Here is a 20551-nt window from a genome sequence, read left to right as displayed (position 1 = left end):
TTGAGTGGGGCAAAATGAGAGAAGGCTCTCTCACAGGTCCAGGCTGTTGTGCAAGCTGCTCTGCCACTTGGTACATGAGATCCAGAAGATCCAATGGTGTTGAAAGTGTCAGTGGCAATTAAAGGTGCTGTTCAGAGTCTTTGAGAGCCCCTTTAGGAGAATCACAGCACAAAATATTAGGATTTTGAAGCATAGCCTTGTCATCCTCTGAAGATAACTACTCTCCTTTTGAGAAACAGCTCTTGGCTTGCTAGGTATCATGGTCAGATTCATGTGTCATTTTGGACAGGTGGTGGTGGCTGCTGTGTGGTTGGACAAGTGCTAGTCTTTCCGTTGCTATGAGGACATTTCATAGAATTAAATCTTGACCACGTCAGCTGCATCCATAGTTGATTGCATTTCAAGGGGAGTGTCTTCTTAATGAGTGATGTTTAATCTAATCACTGGAAGCCTTTTAAGGAGGATTCAAAAGAGACAGTCTCTCTTCCTGCTTTGGCCAGCGAGCCTCTCCTGTGGAATTCTTCCAGACCCTTCACTGGAATCATCAGCTTCATAGCCTGCCCTACAGATTTCGAACTCTACAGTCCCACGGTTATGTGAGACACTTTTATAAATTTAAATCTATGGATATTTCCGGCTGATTCTGTTTCTCTAGAGGACCCTAGCTAATACACTAGGGTACCTTAGTGGAGACTAAACATTTAACTATGGATCACCATATTACCATGGGACCAGAGCTGCCCAATATGAAATGGGTGTTTTTTGTCCCACAAACTATAGAGTTGGTCTTGTACAGCAGCACTTCAGTATTCAATGGAGGTGGTATATACAAGACAAGCCAGAGCAGGCCCTGAAGGCACAAGAAAGTTGCCCCAATTCCTATGGCCACCACTCCTGCCACATTTTCCCAGCTCGCACTTGTGGCATCGTGGGGAGTTTCTTAAAATCAATTGATTGATGAAAAGAACACTTGACCCTGGTCCACAGGTGGTTCTGCATGATATACAGGTGCCACCCATAATTGGACGGCTGAAGCACTGCAGCCCATTTCTGGGACATCCTTGAAGAACCATAGTGAAGAAAAATCCTCCCAGTGGGCAGAAGTTTGAGCATTGCACCTGGTTGTTCATTTTGTTTTAAAGGAGAAATGGCCAGAAGTGAAATTGTATACTGATCCATGGAATGTGCCAAGTGCCTTGGCTGGATGGTCCAGGTCTTAGATGGAACATGACTGGAAAATTGGTAGAAGGTCCCCAGGATTTGTTAGAGCACATTTGGCACTTTTGGGATGGTAAATTGGCAGTCCTAGGAAAATTTAAACTATACATGCCAATTTTATAAACACAGGATTATAGAATCACTCACTTATTTCAGTAAATATGCAAAGATGTTCATCACAGTATTTTTTGAAACAGCAGAAAAAATCAATTCCCACCATAGAAAATGATTCAATCACTTGCAATAAAATCATTACTATGTACATATAAAATCATTAAAATGATGGCATAATCTGCACATACTAACAAATTAGTGAAATAAAAAACATCTACCATATGTTTTTAAATTAAAAACTAAGTGGTGGAACAATTTGTAAAATAAAATACACTCATTTTGAAGTATACATGTATAATTATCCATTTGTGAAGCTATGGATATTACATATATAATAATTACATGTATTATATATTTTTATATATCATGTAATATCTATGCATATGTTTTGTGCATAGATATTACATATAAACTAGAGATTCAAGCAAAATAATTCTAGACCAACATACAACAAATGTTAAGTATCAATTACCTCTGGGAAACAAAATTACAGCAAACAGGTGGAAGCTGAAATTATACATAATATAATACTGTATTTTGAATAGATTACATTATTTTTATAAGTAAAAACTAAATTAGAATACAGTTAAGATTTCTTTTTTTCCTAACTACAGCTTTTGTTTTTTGTTTTTGTTTTCACATAGGCAGGCACCGGGAATGGAACTCGGGTCTCCAGCATGGCAGGCGAGAATTCTGCCACTGAGCCACCATCGCACCGCCCTATCTACAGTTTTATATATCAAAGTTTTATTGACTACCTGTTGTATTGAAGTCCAGATCTGACTGACTCCAAAGTCTTAACGAACAGCTCATCATCCCTTTGAATTTCCCACTACAGCTGACCCCATGGATACCCAGTGGGCAGGGAAGCAGCAGGAAGGTTTTTGTAGTGACATGTCCTGCATGGCTGAGATTGCTGAGGACGATCTGTGTCTCTGTCTGTCTCGGAAAATGTGCCCCACTGTTTCTCTCACTGCTGGTGGTCAGGCTGGTTCTGATGCCTCTTGCCAAGAGTCTCCTGACCAGGAAAATTGTACCACCCCAGCAACCCTGTTTGTCCCCTCAACCATCCTGAACAACTTCCTCCTTGCCTTCAGCCTGCAAAAGCTAATGGTAGCCCCTAACCCAAGCAGGAATGTGCTCTGTTCACCCCTGAGCTTCTCCATTCCCCTCACCCTGCTGGCCCTCCAGCCTGGGTCCAGGGCATGCAGGCCTGAAGGGGCTGGGCCTTTGCCTCACTGAGGTCCCAGACAACCAGGTCCACAAGCACTCCAGGCAGCAACCCCATGCCCTCTTGCCATGCTCTGGAGAATGACAGCTGCACATGGGCTATGTGCTGTTTGTGGACCAGAAGCAGGACCCACTAAAGAAGTCTGCTGTTATTACCTAGAGATTGCACCACTTCTAGGTCTTCCTCACCTCTCATCTGAATCCAGATCCATATCCCCACCGGCTACCTGTTCACCTCCACCTCAGTGTCCAAGAAGCACCTCAAACTCAGCATGTTCACCACAAAAAAATTTCTCCCCATCCCCACCTCTCTCACACACATCCCCATAAAAATCCCCTCTTTTATTCCCTTTCCTCTAATTCTCAGGGAATGGCCATAACTCCATGTACCTCTACGAACCAGAAACTTTGAGGTTGTCACTCACTACTAGCTGGGCAGATCATCAATGTGTCTTTCTCTCCTCAATCCCCTTCTCACCACACTGTGCGTCTAAACAGGAACCACATCCTCACAATTTATTCTAATTTTATTATGGTAATATTCATGCAACATGAAATTTCCCATTTCAACCATTTTCAAGTATTCATTTCAGTGGTATAAATAACGTTCATAGAGTTATGCTACCATCCCCAACATCCATACCAAAACTTTTCGATACCATATACAGAAATTCCATATCCATTAAACAATAACTCCCCATTTCCGGTCTGACACCGAGCACTTATTAGCCTGTAAGCTTCTTTTTTTTCTATAAATTTACACAGGTATTTCGTATATGTGGACTTATACGCTATTTGTCCTTTGACGTCTGGCTTGTTTGATTCAACAGAACGCCTTCAAGTTTCATCCATATTATAGACTATGTCAGAACTTCATTCCTTTTTAGGGTAAAATTATTCCATTGTATGTATATCTGTTTGTCCTTTCTGTTGATGGACCCTTGAGTTGCTTCAGCATATTGGCTGTTATGAACAATGCTGTTACGAAAATTAGTGCACCAACATCCACTGGAGTCCCTGCTTTCGATTCTTTTGGGTATATACCTAGAAGTGGAATTGTCAGTCATGTGGTAATACTATATTTAACTTTCTCAGGAATTGCAAAACTGTTGTCCATAGTGGCCACACCATTTTTCATCCCTACAAGCAATGAATAAGTGTTCCTCTTTCTCCACATCCTAACTAACACTTGTTATTTTCCATTTTTAAAATCTTAGCCATTGTAGTGGGTGAGAAGTAGTGTCCCATTTTGGTTTCAATTTTCATTGCCCTAATTGTAAATGATGTGAGCATATTTCCATGTATTATTCGCCATTTGTATATCTTCTTTGTAAAAATGCATATTCAAGCATTTTGCCCATTTAGAAATTGTTTGTTTGTTGTTGAATTGTAAGAGTTCTTTACATATTCTGGACATGAAATTATTATTATATAAATGGTTTCTAAATGTTTTCTACCATTGTGTAGGTTGTCTTTTCCCTTTCTTGATAATGTTCTTTGATGCACAAAAGTTTTTAGTTTTGATGTAGTCCAATTTCTCTATTTTTTTCAATGCTAGAATGCCTTTGTCATATACATTTAAGAATCCATTCCTTAGACCAAGGTCCCAAAGATATTCTCTTGTCTTTATTTTTCTTTATTAGAGTAGTTGTTTACAGAACATTCATGCATAGAATACAGGGTTCCCCTGTACCACCCCACCACTAACACATTACATTGGTGTGGAACATTTGGAACAATTGATGATAGCACATTTTTAGGATTATATTACTAATTAAAGTCCATGATATAACTTAGGGTTCACTGTTTGAGTAGTGTAGTCTAATTTTAAAGGAAAAATAATTTTTCCTCAAAATTGTTATTCTGATATCATAGGTATACTCCAATTTCCTCTTTTAATCTAATGCAGATATTTATTCCAGTGCTATCAACTTCGTTCACAATGTGGCTCTACCATTACCAGAACATTTCCATCATTCTAAATAGGAATCCTTTACATTTTAAGCCTTAATTTCCCATTCCCTATACCCACCTCATCCTTTGGGAACCTATATGCTAGATTCTGACTCTATAAGTTCACTTATTCTAATTATCTTAAATCAGTGAAATCATACAATATTTGTCCTTTTGGGTCTGGCTTATTTCACTCAGCATGATGTCTTCAGGGTCCATCCATGTTGTCATATGTATCAGGACTTCATTCCTTTTTAAGGCTGAATAATATTCCATCGTATATATATATACCACATTGTATTTACCCATTCATTGATTGATGGACATTTGGGTTGCTTCCATCTTTTGGCAATTTTGTGCAATGCCTTTATGAAGATGGTGTGCATTTGTCTGTTTGAGTCCCTGCTTTCAATTCTTCTGGGTGTATACCTAGTGGTAGGGTTTCTAGGTCACATAGCAGTTCTATACTTAGCTTTCTGAGGAACTACCACACTGTCTTGTTCAGCAACTGCACTATTTTACATTGTCACCAACAATGAGTGAGTGTTCCTACTTCTCCACATCCTCTTCAACACTTGATATTTTAAGAGCATTCATTCAAATGGGTGTAAAATAGTATCTCCTTGTGATTTTGATTTGCCTTTCCCTGATGGCTAATGATTTTCAGCATCTTTTAATGTGCATTCTGGCCATTCATATACCTTCTTTGTAGAGATGTCTGTTTAAACCTTTTGTCCAGTTTCAAACTGGGTTGATTGCTTTTTGCTGTTAAGTTGAAGGATTTCTTTATATATTCTGGATATTAAACCTTTATCAGATATGTGGTTTCCAAGTATTTCCTTCCATGTATAGGTTGTTGTTTTACTTCCATGATAAGTTCCTTTGAGGAATGAATGTTTTTAATTTTGAGGAGGTTCCATTTGTCTATTTTTTTCCTTTGTTGCCTATGCTTTGGGTGTGAAGTCTAAGAAACCATTGCCTAACACAAGGCCCTGAAATTGCTTCCTTACATTTTCTTTTAGGGGTTTGATAATTCTGTTTCTTATATTAAAGGTCTTTGATCCATTTTGAGTTGATCTTTGTATATGGTATGAGTCAGGGGTCCTCTTCTATTTTTTCGGCAAATGGAGATGCAATTTTGCCAGCACCATTTGTTGAAGAAATGATTTTTTCCCAATAGAGTGGTCTTTGCCACTTCATCAAATTCAGTTGGTCATTAATGTCAGGGTTGCTTTCTGAGCTCTCAGTTCCATCCCATTGATTTATGTAGCTATCCTTGTCCTAGTACCATGCTGCTTTGGTTACTGTGGTTTTGTAATAAATTTTAAGATCTGGAAGTATGAGTTCTCCAACTTCATTGTTTGTTTTTAAGATAGCTTTAGCTATTCAGGGACCCTGACCCTTCTGTATAAATTTGATGAATGACTTCTTCATTTCTGCAAAGACAGTGATTTGAATTTTGATTGGGATTGCTCTGCATCTGTATATTGCTTTGGGTAGTCTAAGTGTTAGGTTCTAGTGTCAACTTAACCAAATGATTATGCCCAGTTGTCTGGTCAGGCAAGCACTGGCCTGACCATTGCTGCATGGATATTTTGTGGCTGGTTGATAAAACAGAAGGTTGGTGTATTAAGACATCAGTCAGCATCTGTGGCTGATTATGTCTGCGATCAACTAAAGCATGTCTCCCACAATGAGATAATTCGATCAGTTGAAGAATTTTAAGGCTTGTTCAGCATGTGAGACTGTCCTGTGGAGTTTGTTGAGGCCCTTCATCGGAGCTGCCAGCTTCACAGCCTGCCCTACAGATTTTGGACTCTTCCATTCCCACGGTTGTGTGAGACGCCTTTATAAATCTCATATTCACAGATCTCTCCTGTTTGTTCTGTTTCTCTAGAGAACCCTAACACAGGTAGTATTGACATCTTCATGATATTTTGTCTTCCAGCCCATGAATATGGAATGTCCTTCCATTCATTTAGGTCTTCTTTGATATCTTCTAGCAATGTTTTGTAGTTTTCTGTGTATAAGTCCATCATCTTTGGTTAGATGCATACCTAGATAAGTGATTCTTTGAATTGCTATTGTGAATGCAACTATTTTCTTGTTTACTTTGGATTGCTTCTTATTTGGGTATAGGAACACTACTGGTTTTTGTTTTGTTTTGTTTTTTTCCATGGGCAGGCACCGGGAAATGAACCCGGGTCTGCGGCATGGCAGGCAAGAACTCTGCCTTTGAACTACTGATTTTTGATCTTGTACATCACCACTTTGCCGAGTTCATTTATTATCTCTAGGAGGTTTTTTGTGGATTTCTCAGGATCTTCTTTAAAAAGATCATATCACCTGCAAAAAGGGAATATTTATTTTTTCCTTTCCAATTTGAATGCATTTTATAATAGTGACAATGAGCATCCTTGTCTTCTTCCTGACTTAGAGGAAAAGGTTTTAATCTTTGGTAATTGGGTAGAATGTTAGCTGGGAGCTTTTCATAAATGTCCTATATCATGTTGAGGAAGTTTCCTTCTACGTCTAGGGTTCTAAGTGCTTTTATTAAAAAAGGGTGCTGTGTTTTGTCAAATGCCTTTTCTGCACCAGTTAAGATGAACATGTGTCTCTTTTTACCCTTCATTATGTATATATTGATGTATATATTAATTGATTTCCTTATTTTGAACCAACTTTGCATAACAGGGATAAATCCCACTTGATCATGACGTATACTTTTAATATGCTTATGAATTTGGTTTGCTAATATTTTGTTGAGGATTTTTGCATTTATATGCAGAAGAGATGTTGAGCTGTAGCTTTTTTCTCTTGAGATATCTTCAAGCTTTGGTATGAGGATGATGTTTGCTTGCCTCTGTGCCAGTTTGAAACTGTTGCGTATCCCAGAAAAGCAATGTTATTTTTTTTTTTTAAATATGGAATGAATGCTTCACTAATTTGTGTGTCATTCTTGCACAGGGGCCATACTAATCTTCTCTGTATTGTTCCAATTTTAGTATATGTGCTGCCGAAGCAAGTACAAAAGCCATGTTCTTTAATCTGCATTCCATACTGTTGGGTGGGAGCTTTTTGATTGGATTGTTTCCGTGGAGATGTGACCTGCCCAATCGTGGGTAGGACCTTTTGGTTAGGTGCCATCCATTCAAGGTGGACTGCTTACTGGAGGCCTTTAAGAGGGAACCAATTTGGAAAAAGTTTCAGAAATGACAGAGTTGAAAAAGCCAACATGACACCCAGGCATTTGGAGATGCAGAAAGTAAATACCCCCAGTGAAGGTATTTAAACCAGAAGCTAAAGACTCCAGCAGCTGCCAGTCGTGTGCCTTCCCAGCTGACAAAAGTGTTCTGGATCCATTGGCCTTCTTAAATCAAGATACCTTTCTGTGCATATCTTAGTTGGGACATTTTTATAATCTTAGAACTGTACACTTTCAACTTAATAAATTCCCCTTTTTAAAGCTAAAAGTGTTCATCTATCTCACACCATATACAAATATTAACTCAAAATGGACCAAAAGCCTAAATATAAGAGGTAAATTATAAAGCTCTTGGGATAAAACATACAGGAGGGAGGAACTTCTGGGGGAGATGGCAGAATAGGGAGCTCCACCACTCACTACTTCTACCAAAACAACTATTAAACAGGTAGGAACTGTTTGAAACAATGATTTTGAAACTCCAGAGGCCAGAAGAACACTGTACAGCAACCAGGAAGAGGCTGATAAATGATGGCAAACAGCTGGAAATGGCTCTCTCTATGTAGTGGTTACCTGTGCCCATCCACCGCTTTCATTGACGGCAGCATGGGTCCAGTCCCTGGCTAGCTGTTGATGGCAGAAAGGGACATAAAAATCTTCTTTCTCAAGAACTGGAGTGGGTATGGCCAGTCACTGATCATGGTTTTTGACAAATAAATTTTATTGCTGGGTCATGGCTCTGAGGGAAGCCATTGTTTTAGCCTGCTCTGGACAAAGGTTGCAGCAGTCATTGTTTCAACCTTCTGTGGGCAAATGAGGATGCAGTGGAGATTTAAAGATGCAGCACTGTGGGTGACAGTTAGCTGAAGGGCTGCATTTACTGGGTAGACCAGAAAAGCTCTGCTTTGGAGAGCCAGCAGAGATGTTTTGACAGCCTTATTGATCCCCTGCCTGGCATTTCAGAGCTGGTCTGCACCCCTTCATGGGTCTCTGGCCCTTTTTTGATTGGAGAAGACGAACTTAGGAAAGTTCTCTCTAGGGTGACACTCCTTACAGAATGTAATTTCCTGGCAAAAGCAATGTGAGACAACAAAAGGAGTATAAACAACTGGAGGAGGACAGTCTGGAACAAAGTTCTGCCAGCTTCAAACACCTGAGAGAGGGAGATTTATCTCCTGGGAAACAGAGGGGACAATCAACTCCTGTAAATAGACAAAATCCAAACCACACTAACAAGCAAAAGCCCAGGACAAGGCAAGCCCAGAAAAACAGGGAAAACCCTGCACACTGCATTTGCCTTTGGCAGACCTTCCTGTTAGGTGAAGCTCAATAAAATCTCCATCTTATCACCACCTGTTACAAAACCAAGAACAGACATCTTATGGAGTAAAGCCCAGACTTAACATTTTAAAATAGTAACAAAAGAGTTAATATACAACAAAAGAGTACAAGACAAATGAAGAAACAGAAAATTGTGGACCATTTAAAGGAAGAGGATAAAAATACAGAAAACACCAAGAAAGAAGATGTGAATGTGGACATAACAAACAAAACCTTTAAAAATGTATCTTAAAAATGCCCAAGAAGATGAAGGAAAATAGAGAGAAATAACTAAAGGATATTAGGAAAACAATGAATGAAAATATGAGAGTCTAAGTAAAGAGATAGAAATATGAAAAAAGAACCAAAGAGAACTATTGAGTTGAAAACCACAATAACTGAAATGAAAAATGCCCAGGAGGGTTTCAAGAGTAGATCACAGCTGGCAGAACAAAGAATCAGTGAACATAAGACAGGACACTTGAAATGAGTCAGGATGAGAAGCTGAAAGAAAAAATAAATATTAAAAATGAAAATAGGACAGGTCACAGTGACTCAGCAGGCAGAGTTCTCGCCTGCCATGCCAGAGACCTGGGTTCACTTCCCAGTGCCTGCCCATGAAAAAATAAACAAACAAAAATAAATTAATTAATTAAAAAACAGTGAAAATAGCCTAAGTCCGCTATGGGACACCATCAAGCACATCTATATATGCTTTATGGGAGTACAAGAAGGAGAACAAATAGATAAAGGTACAGAAGAAATAGTCAAAGAAATAATAACAGAGAGTTTCCCAAGCTTAACAAAAGACATGAGTATGCACATCCAGGAAGCTCAGAGAACAACAAACAGGATAAATATGAAGAAAAGTACACCGCATATATATTGATTACACTGTGAAATGCAAAGAATAAGTGAAAGTTCTGAAAGCTGCAAGAGAAAAGCAATGTCTTATGTGAAAAGGTTTCCAAATTAAATTAATTGTCAATTTTTCATCAGAAACCATGGAAGCAAGAAGGCAGTGGGTTGAAATACATAAGGTGCTGAGGGAAAACAACAGCCAGCTAATAATTTTATATCCAGCAAAACTCCTCTGAAATGAGGGAGACATTAAAACATTCTCAGATAGAATGATAGAGGGAGGAGGGCTGGGGGCACAAACGAAATCAGAAGGAAAGATAAACAATAAAGACTGAGATGGTATAATCTAGGAATGCTTAGAGTGTACAATGATAGTGACTAAATATACAAATTTAAAAATGTTTTTGCATGAGGAAGAACAAAGGAATGTCAATATTGCAGGATGTTGGAAATGGATGGTAACACATATTTTAACTTATGTGTAAGACTAAAGCAAAAAATGTTTATTTGGTACAAAATTTATAATTTGACTAGTGTATTATCTAATATAACTTATGTGGACAGTTTGATTGAACAGCATAAGTACATGGAACCTTGAATAGGGCATGAGATTTTGTAGGTTTGTCCAGAGTGATGCCCCGATAAATCCCAGAGTGATTCAAACAGTGCCTAAAAAAGTATTTGCAAAGTCCCCTTGGGGGAATGGCGAGAAAGGGGGGGGAATTCAACTTCCCCATGTGGAGAATTGCTGATATTCTCACAAGCAGTGCAGACAACCAAAGCAATAGGCTGAGCTCTCAATCTTGGGTTTTGTTCATATGAAACTTATCCCCACAAAGGATAGGCTAAGCCTACTTAAAATTAGGCCTAAGAGTCACCCCCAGAGCACCTCTTTTGTTGCTCAGATGTGGCCTCTCTCAGCCAACATGATAAGCTAACTCCCTGCCCTCCCCCTCTCTACGTGGGACATGACTCCAACGATGTAAACCTTCCTGGCAACGTGGGACAGAAATCCCACGTTGAATGAGCTGGGACTCAGCACCAAGGAAATGAGAAAACCTTCTAGACCAAAAGAAGGAAGAGAGAAATGAGACAAAATAAAGTGTCAGTGGCTGGGAGATTTTAAACAGAGTCAAGAGGTTATCCTGGAGGTTATTCTTATGCATTGTATAGATATCACCTTTTTAGTTAAGGTATATTGGAGAGGCTGGAGGGAAGTGCCTGAAAATGTAGAGCTGTGTTCCAGTAGCCATGTTTCTTGAAGATTATTGTATAATGATATAGCTTTCACAATGTGATTGTGTGATTGTGAAAACCTTGTGTCTGATGCTCCTTTTTTCTATGGTATGGACAGATGAGTAAAACATACGGATTAAAAATAAATAAATAATAGGAGGAACAAATGTTAAAATAAATTTAGTAGATTCAAATGCCAGTGATCAACGAAAGGGAGTGATAATGGGTATAGAAAAAAATAGGGGAAGCAAAGGCTAAAATATTTTTGGTAGATGGAAATACTAGCAATCAATGAGAGGGAGGGGCAAAGGGTATGGTATGTATGAGCTTTTTTCTTTTTTCTTTTTCTGAATTGATGCAAATGTTCTAAGAAATGATCATGGTAATGAATAAACACCTATGTGATGATATTGTGAATTATTGATTATATACTACCAAGAATGGGATGATCATATGGTAAGAATGTTCATGTCTATATATTGTTATGTTAAAAAAAATATTCTCAAATGAAAGCTGAGGGAGTTTATCATCACCAGACCTGTTAAAGCAATGTTAAAGGCAGTACTTCAGACTGAAAGGAAAGGACACTCAGCCCTGGTTCAAAGCAACATAAAGAAATGAAACCTGCAGCAAAGATAACCATTAGGGCAATTGTAAATGCCACTATTATTGTATTGTATATTTGGTAACTAACTCCACTACTTATTTCTTACATGTTCTAAAAGGCAAATGCATAACACAAAATCATAAATCTAGGTTTTTGGATGTACAGTGTACAAAGACATAAGTGGAAACAGGTATGAAAAAACATTGGAGGGATTGAGGGGTTATAGAAAATGTATATGTGCATGTTATTGAAGTTAAGTTGGTATCAAACCAAATATGATTGCTATATATTTAGGACATTAAATGCTAACCACATAATAACAGCAAGGAAAATAGATGAAAAATATATCCAAGTTGAAATGAAAAGGCACTCAATATGATGCAACACACAAGAAATAAATATAAAAGTAGGCTTTAAATGAGGTTTAAAAAAGTAAATGCTTACAAAGGATAAATAGCAACATGGCAGAAGAAAGTTCTGTATTATATGTAGTGACTTTAAATGTAAATGGATTAAGCTCTACAGTCAAAAGGCAGAGACTGGCAGCATGATATATTCTTAAAAGCATGATTCAACTACATGTTCTCTCCAAGAGACTCACCTGAAAGTTGAAAATACAAAGTACGCTGAGGGTGAAAGAATGGTAAAAATATACCACGCAAGTAGTAACCAAAAGAGAGCTGGGGTGGTTATATTAACACTGGATAAAAGAGACTTTAAGTGAAAAAAAACCACTTAGGAGGGACAAAAATGATCTTTATATACTGATAAAGGGGACAGTTCAACAGGAAGATGTAACAATTTTAAGTATATGTGCACTAAATAGCAGAGCTCCAAAATATATAAAGCTAACACTGACAGATTTGACGGGAGAAATTGGCAGTTCTACAATAATAATGGGAGACTTTCACACACCAGTCTCAATAATGGATAGAACATCTAGTCAGAAGATCGGTAGAGAAGTACAGGACTTGAAAAATACATTAAGCCAACTAAACCTAACAGACATATATAGAACGCTGCGCCCAAAGAAAAGAGAAAACAAATTCTTCTTGAGTGCACATGGACCAAAATCCTCTAGGATAGATAATATATTGGGTCCCAAAGCAAGTCTCAATAAAATAAAAAATAGTGAAGCCATAGAGTGTACGTCTCTAAGCACAATGCAATGAAGCTATACATCAATACCAAAGGGAGATGTGGAAAATTCACAAATATGTGGAAATTAAACAATATATTCTTAAACAACCAATGGGTTAAAGAGGAAATAAGAAACAAAATTAGGAAACATCTTGAGGTGAATAAAAATGAAGATGACAGACCAAAACTTATTGGATCCAGCAAAGGCAGAGGTGAGAGGGAAATTGTTAGTACTAAAAAAAACAGAAATATCTGAAATCAGAGAAATAAACATCAAAACTGTAAGAACTAGAAAAAGAAAAGCAAATTAAACCCAAAGTAAGCAGAAGGAAGGAAATGACAAATATCAGAGTGTAGTTAAATGAAATAGAAAAAAATAGAATCCACAAAACCATTATTTGCATCTTTGAAAAGGTCAATAAAATGGACAAAATTTTAGCTAGACTGACAAAGAAAAAAGAGAAAGGCATAAAACCTTCCTCTCTTCCTCTCAGCCTTCTACTCCATGTCCTCTAATCCACAGAACAAGCGTGGATGTGTGCTGCTCCCAGTGTCGCTGTCAGAGGCTGTCTGAGTTCCATTTCAAAGGTATTTCCTGAAGACATTACTTTTTTTTTTCTAACAAATGGGGATTACAAGATTCATGATTTTCTAACTTTACATTATCATATGTTGGCAACCTCTTTACATCTAGAAGGGCTAGATGCTTTCTTTAAAAAGATTGGGGAGGAAATTGAGAGCAGCTTTTTCATATTATATACACAGACCTTCTATAAGTGGCCCATCTTCCCAAAGGGTGGTGGGCACTTTAATGGACAAATGTAGCACATTATTCTACTATTTCTCTCTTATTTTTCTCTTCTTTTCTATCAAGTAAGATCTGGTAGAACAAAGACTAACCACCTGATGGGTGGTTCTACCCATTGACATCCAAGGCACATGGCAGGCAAAAATTCTACCACTGAACTACCCATGCACTTCTCATATTTCCATTTTGACATAACCATTGTATGTGCATATCTCTTGACTGTACCATGGGAAAATGTTCTTAAATAACTCAATGGAAACAGACCTTGCTATTATTTTGATATAGAACTGACAATTCTCTTAAATGCATTATACTTTTTGTACTCTTGCTTTATGTCTACTTTTAAATTGAGCATTAAGGGAATGCAGTATTTGCAACTGCCAACATCTATAGAGGCCTTTTGCCATTTTTGTCTTTTGTGAAATTTTTGTTCTCAAGAAGAGATAGAAATACATTTTTCCCCCTGATTGAGTTGTGTCATGTATTCTTGTTTATCACAATACTTATGGCTTTGGGATTTTGGATTGGTAAATATTCATGAAAAAGCATGATACTTTCCATGTGATCTCAACCACATAAAATGTATGCTCATAAAAGACCTAGAAGAATACGTCAAACTATAAACCCCTTGTGATTCTGGATGCCTTTTGTGTTCTTTGCTTCTTGTGCTTTTCTGTTTTCTATTTTGCACAATGAACTTAAAAGTTTAAGAAAATATATTTTAAAAACCTTAAAAAAGAGAGGATAGCAAAGAATGAGAATCAGAAATAAAGAAGGGGACATTACTAATGTCCCTGCTGAAATAAAAATGATTATAAGAAGAAACTATAAACAACCATATGCCAATAAATTAGATGAATGGACAAATTCTTAGAGATATGAAAACTACCTGCATTGATTCACAAAGAAAGAGAAGATCTCAACAAACCAACGACTAGTAAAGAGATTGAATCTGTAACCAAGAACCTCCCAGCAAAGAAAAGCCCAGGACAAGATGACTTCACAGGGGAATTCTACAAAACATTCCAAGAAGACTTAAATTCAATTCTACTCAAACCCTTCAAAAAAAATTGAAGAAGGAACACTCCCTAACTCATTCTAGAAGGCTGTTTTGGTTTGCTAAAGCTGCTGGAATGCAATATACCAGAAATGGAATGGCTTTTTAAAAAGGAGTTTATTAAGTTGGAAGTTTACAGTATAAGGCTATAAAAATGTCCAAACTAAGGCATCTAGAGAAAGATAACTTGACTCAAGAAAGGCTGACGGACCAGAACACCTCTGTCAGCTGGGAAGGCATGTGGCTGGCATCTGTTGGGTTTTTTTTTACTTCTGATTTCAAACAACTTCTCCAGGGGCATTTACTTTCTGCATCTCCAAATGTCTGGGTGTTGCATTGGCTCTGTCGGTTCTGTCATTTCTGAAGCTTTTTCCAAAATGGTTTCCTCTTAAAGGGCTCCAGTAAGCAGCCAACCTTAAATAAATGGAGGCACATCTCCATGGAACCCACCTAATCAGAAAGTCCCACCCACAATTGGATAGGTCACATCTCCATGGAAACAACTTAATCAAATGGTTCCACAAAAAAATATGGAATGAGGATTAATGAATATGAGTTTTCTGGGGTACACAACAGTGTCAAACTGGCACAGAAGCAAACATCACTCTCATACCAAAGGTGAATAAAGATACCTCAAGAAAAGAAAACTACAAATCAATATCTCTTGTGCATATAAATGCAAACATCCTCAACAAAATACTAGTAAACCAAATCCATAAGCATATTAAAAGTATACATCATGGTCTCTAGTTCTGCACAGCAACAACCTGCCGTTAATTTATGCCACAGATTTTTGTTTGGAGGAGCCTTATTTTAAAATAAATTTTTAATTCATTTTCTCAAATATTTATGTTATTTTATTGCTTACTCCAGGGTTGGTTGCATAGTTCTAAGTGCCAGCACCTGGCATTCAGATAGAACAGACTGTACTCGAGAACTTTCAACATTTACTCTAAGATTTATATAATTTATTTCTATTTTTTATGTACTAGAGTCTTGTGCAGATGTAGTTGAAAAAACAGTGGAATATATGTCTTTTTTTGTGGATGTGTGGCCTAAATATTTAAATGTTTGGTGAGAGAGCTATGTGTAGAGGTCAGAGAGGACAGCTCAGTTCCTGATTAGTGCCCATGATTTGTTTGCTATTGTGTTTAACTGGCCTACTGTGCTGTTACTTTAAAATGGATTGAAGTTTATTTTCTAGAAGCTCTTCTCACTTGTCCACTCTGTCATGTCAGAGAACATTTAGCCTATGACAATGCCCTTTTTAAAAAGTTTACTACATTTGCAGTAAATCCAGTTGCCTCAAGACTTGTGCATCAAGGAGAACTTTTCACTTTGAGAAAAGGGAAGAAGTATCTGCTCACCTTGGTATTGAGAGGACCATTTTAACATGGCTTTAAAAAATGGAAGGATGGAATATCTGTAATCCAGTGAAGAAAGAAATTAAATGAAAAGTGGGTATACTGTTTGTATCACCCCTTTCTGTTTGCTTATTGTTGGTTGCTTTACTGTGCATAAAGTTGCTTTCATTGCAGTGCTTGTTAAATGAACATTGTGAACTATTTTGTAAATGAAATGTACTGTGTTTGAAAGCTGTCAGCCATTCAAAAAAAAGCTTTTCTGTTATTGTTGAGGATGAAGTGTGTTAGATGAAACCAAAAAATCCAAAAAAGGTAATTTCATATATAGCACCTATTTGAATATACTCTATTCTAAGGATTTCTTTTTTGCATAGCCTTTCCGATGCTCAAAAAAGAATCTCTATGTGTTATTTTGTTGTAATAATGGCTTGCTAGCATATTAAATGGTAAAAACACCAAGTCTGAAGATGTTAAGGTAAATTGGTGAGACTTGCCACAAAGTATTGCAGAATAGAGGAGGCTGTGCCAGTGGCTGTCTTTGCCTCCAATTTTTCCACAGCCATTGCCTGCTCTGAAGCATCGTGTTGTAGCAAATTTCAACCTGGGTCACTTTTGGGGGGATATTTTGATTACAGGCTGTGTCACAGGCAGAAAAGAAATCAATGAAAAAACAGACTCTTAAAAAACTGACATGTTTGAATCAGTGCTAGAGAGAAGAGATTGTGAATTTTTGTTTATAGAATTCAATATTTGGAAAATTTTTGCAAATAAAAGAAGTTAGTTTTTTCTACTGAAAAAAATTTACATCAAGATCAAATGGGATTTATCTCTGTTATGCAAGATTGATTCAACATAAGAAAATCAATTAATATAATACATCATGTTAACATAATGAAGGAGCAAAAAACCACAAGAAAGACCATCTCAACTGATGCAGGAAAGGTATTTGACAAAACATAACACCCTTTCTTAATAAAAGCACTTAGAACTCTAGACGTAGAAGGAAACTTCCTCAACATGATATAGAGCATTTATGAAAAGCCCCTAGCTAACATCCTACTCAATTGCCAAAGACTAAAATCTTTCCCTTTAAGTCAGGAAGAAGACAAGGATGCTCACTGTCACTATTATAAAATGCATTCAAATTGGAAAGGAAAAAGTAAAACATTCCCTTTTTGCAGGTGATACGATCTTTTTAAAGAAAATCCTGAGAAATCCACAAAAAACCGCCTAGAGATAATAAATGAATTCAGCAAAGTGGTGGTGTACAAGGTCAAAAATCAGTATTGCTTCTATACCCAAGCAAGAAACAATCCAAAGTAACGAGAAAATAGTTGCGTTCACAATAGCAATTAAAAGAATCACATATCTAGGAAATCATCTAACCAAGGATGATGGACTTATACACAGAAAACTACAAAACATTGCTAAAAGATATCAAAGAAGACCTAAATAAATGGAAGGATATTCTATGTTCATGAGTTGGAAGTCTAAATATCATAAAGATGTTGTTTTTAACCAAAGCAATTCATAAATGCTATACAATCAAAGCAATTCATAGATGCAATGCAATTCCAATCGAAATTCCAACTACTGTCTTTACAGAAATGAAAAAGCCATTCATCAAATTTACATGGAAGGGTCATGATGCCTGAGTAGTTAAAGCCATCTTGAAAACAAACAATGAAGTTGGAGGACTCATACTTTCAGATCTTAAAATTTATTACTAAGTCACAATAATCAAAACAGCATGGTACTGGCACAAAGACAGATATATAAACCAATGGAATAGAACTGTGAGCTCAGAAAGCAACCCTGGCATTAATGGCCAACTGAATTTGATGAAGTGGTAAAGACCATTCTATTGGGAAAGAATCGTTTCTTCAACAAATGGTGCTGGCAAAATTGCATCTCCATTTCCCAAAAATTAGAAAGAGGACTCCTAACTCATACCACAGGCAAAAATCAACTCAAAAATGGATCAAAGGACCATAATATAAGAAATAGAACTATCAAACCCCAGAAGAAAATGTAAGGAAGCAATTTCAGGGCCTTGTGTTGGGCAATAGTTTCTTAGACTTTACACCCAAAGCATAAGCAACAACAACAAAAAAGGACAAATGGGACCTCACCAAAATTAAAAATGTTTTCTCTTCAAAGGATTTTATCATGGAAGTAAAACAACAACCTATACATGGAAGAAAATATTTGGAGACCACATAACTGATAAAGGTTTAATATCCAGAATATATAAAGAATCCTTCAACTTAACAACAAAAAGCAATCGACCAAATTTGAAACTGGACAAAAGGTTTAAACAGACATCTCTCCAAAGAAGATATATGAATGACCAGAATGCACATTAAAAGATGCTGAAAATCATTAGCCGTCAGGGAAAGGCAAATCAAAATCACAATGAAATACGATGTCATGCCCATTTGAATGACTGCTATTAAAATATCAAGTGCTGGAGAGGATGTGGAGAAATAGGAACACCATTCATTGTTGGTGGCAGTGTAAAACAGTGCAACAGCTGCAGAAGACAGTGTGGCAGTGCCTCAGAAAACTAAATCTAGAACTATTATGTGACCTGGAAATCCTACTACTAGATATGCAAAAGAATTAAAAGCAGGGACTCTAACAGATGTTTGTGCACCAATTTTCATAGCAACATTGTTCATAATAGCTAAAATGTGGAAGCAACCCAAGAGTCCATCAACAGAAAGGACAAACAGAATATGATATATACACACAATGGAATATTTTTAAGCTCTAAGGAATGAAGTTCTGACACAATCTACAATATGGATGAAATTTGGTGACATCATGTAGGATAAAATAAGCCAGATACCAAAGAATAAATACCACATAATTCTACACATATGAAAGAGCTGCTGTGCAAATTTATAGAGATTTTTTAAAAAGCTTACAAGCTATTTAAGTTCTCAGTGTCAGAGTGGAATTGGGGAATTATTGTTTAATGAATATGGAGTTTCTGTATGGGATAGCAAAAAGTTTTGGTATGGATGTTGGGCATGGTAGCATAACTCTATGAATGTTATTTATACCACTGAATTGAATACTTGAAAGCAGCTGAAATGGAAAATTTCATGTTGCCTACATGTTATCATAACAAAAATTAAAATGAATCGTGAGGATGTGGTTCCTGTTTAGATGCATAGTGTGGTGAGAAGGGGAGTGAGGAGAGAAAAGAGACACATTGGTGATCTGCCCAGCTAGTGGTGAGTTGCAACCTCAAGGTTTCTGGTTCATCAAGGTAGCTAGAGTTATGGCTATTCCCTGAGAATTAGAGGAAAGGGGAAGAAAGAGGAGACTTTTATGGGGATGTGTGTGAGAGAGGTGGTGATGGGAAGAAATTCTTTTTGTGGTAAACATGTTGAGTTTGAGGTGTTTCTTGGACATTCAGATGGAGTGAACAGGTGGCTGGTGGAGATATGGATCTGGAGCTCATGAGAGGTGAGGGTTGGGTATAGATGGCTAGGAGTCTACAATCTACAGGAGAGTTTGAAGGTATTGGAGTGGGTGAGCTTTCTTAAAGGAGCTTGCAAAGAATAAGAAGAGAACATGGCAAGGGAAGAACTCTAAGGAATGGCAGCTTATAAGGAGCAGATCATGAGATTGAGATGCATCATGGAGACAGAAGGAAAAGGAGAAGTAGGAAAGCCATGCTTAACCTGAGAGGAGAGAATGTCAATGAGGGAGAGGTCAGCAAAACAAGAGTTAAATATACCAAAGCAAGGTGGATATGGAAGAATAAGGTGTCCTTTCTCAACAAGGCATTTCTTTTGGGGGGGGGGTGTGGAAAGTAGCTTGATACTTGTGTTTGGTGGAATAGAAGGCAAGTGGGGCTAACTCATGCAGGCAGGGCTGACATTATAGGTGTGTGACCTGGGAAGCCTTGGTTTAATATTCTACTCTTTACTGTCTTGAAATTCTCAATAATTTTTTAAAAGGGGCCCCCAGAGTTGATTGAATTATGTGTCCCAGCAAAAAAACATGCTCTTAGTCTTAATTCACGTTCCTGTGAGTGTGAACCCATTTATAAATAGGATCTTTAGAAAACGTTGTAAGTTAAAGTGTGTTCAACTTCAATCGGGGTGGATCTTAATCCATATTACTAGAGGCCTTAAAAAGGGAAGAAATTTGGGTGCATTTAGTCATAGAAACCAGAAACAGAAAGAAATCAACAGACATGGAAGTAAGAAATCAAATAAATCCATAGGAGACCAAGAATATCACTATGTGTTGGAGGCAGAGATGCAAGTCAAGGAAACCCACAGATTGTGGCAAGCCAGCACCGGAATGCTGTAGACACGGAGAGAAAGCAGGCCCTTGCCCATGCCTTGATATGGGACTTCTGGCCTCTAAACCAGGAATCAGCAAAGTCTTGATGTTTAAGACAGCACATTGCATGCTA

The 20551-nt window shown here is 37.4% G+C and overlaps 1 non-coding gene across 1 annotated transcript; it reads right to left on the bottom strand.

Moving 5' to 3' along the window:
* Positions 1-7437: 7437 nt before the first annotated feature.
* On the bottom strand, positions 7438-7544 carry LOC143652755 (U6 spliceosomal RNA). The gene has a single exon (XR_013160819.1). It is a non-coding gene; the product is annotated as a U6 spliceosomal RNA (small nuclear RNA).
* Positions 7545-20551: the final 13007 nt, after the last annotated feature.

The sequence above is a fragment of the Tamandua tetradactyla genome, chromosome 12 (genome assembly GCF_023851605.1).
Source record: "Tamandua tetradactyla isolate mTamTet1 chromosome 12, mTamTet1.pri, whole genome shotgun sequence".
NCBI classification, from domain to species: Eukaryota; Metazoa; Chordata; class Mammalia; order Pilosa; family Myrmecophagidae; genus Tamandua; species Tamandua tetradactyla.
Note: the sequence above shows the minus strand (reverse complement) of the source record. Positions and strands in the feature narration are given on the sequence as shown.